Source organism: Myotis daubentonii, chromosome 17, assembly GCF_963259705.1.
Source record: "Myotis daubentonii chromosome 17, mMyoDau2.1, whole genome shotgun sequence".
NCBI classification, from domain to species: Eukaryota; Metazoa; Chordata; class Mammalia; order Chiroptera; family Vespertilionidae; genus Myotis; species Myotis daubentonii.
The window spans coordinates 17619501-17620359 of NC_081856.1; the positions used below are offsets into that span (position 1 = coordinate 17619501).

General features: G+C 34.1%; 1 non-coding gene across 1 annotated transcript; it reads right to left on the bottom strand.

Annotated features, from left to right (window-relative positions):
• Positions 1-427: 427 nt before the first annotated feature.
• Positions 428-490, bottom strand: LOC132220246 (U7 small nuclear RNA). The gene has a single exon (XR_009449745.1). It is a non-coding gene; the product is annotated as a U7 small nuclear RNA (small nuclear RNA).
• Between the last annotated feature and the right edge of the window lie 369 nt (positions 491-859).

Sequence of the window (859 nt, forward strand, 5' to 3'; positions counted from 1 at the left end):
TGCTTTCCTATCTGGGTGGAGGGCCCTGGTAGGTGGGGGAGTCAGGGAGAGTGCCAGAGGGTCCTGAGAAACCTGAAGGGAGCTGTGAACTCCAAGTTGAAGCACTTGGTCAAGATATGCATAGAAGAGAATAAAAAGCTACATTAGGGTTTTTAGGATGAGTGTAAAATGATCAAAGTGGTAGCAAGAAAAGATAATTGGGGGTGAAATATTAATGACTGACCTTAAGGAGAAATAAATATGGCCATGTTTTTACTGGGTTATTTTTTTTTATCAGTTGAAACTGCATTAGAAAAGAAAAAATTGGGTAATTGAGGAAAACTAGATGTTAAAATCTTGAGAAGTTATACAAAGAAGCTTAACAATTACTAAGAAAACTAGAGCAGTTAAAAATTTTCCCCCAAGTCTTTTTTTTTTTTTTTTTTTTGAGGGCTTTTTGGTAAAAGCCGGAAGACCTGCTGGACAAATTCAAAAGGAGCTGAAAGCACTAAAAATTTTTCCCCAAGTCTTATCTAAACTGTTTTTTTGCTCAAGACAATCTCTCAGGCTTCACTGGAATGAGATGTTCTCTGTTGCAAAGAGAATACATTACTCAGAATGAGATGATGAAATATTTTCAATAACATGTTCCAAAGTTCCAGATTGCATCAACAATGGAATGAAAACTTTCTTCTACAAAACTTACTACAACTTTATTTCAGGCCACTTTTTTTTTTTTTTTTAAAGAGGTAGTGTATATAAAACCCTTACCCTCAAGTGTCAAAGAAACGATTTGAAAATAATAATTAACCTATAATGCTTACTATAATTCAAATGTTTCATCAAGCAATTGAACCCCATAGTTCATTTAATTGTCATA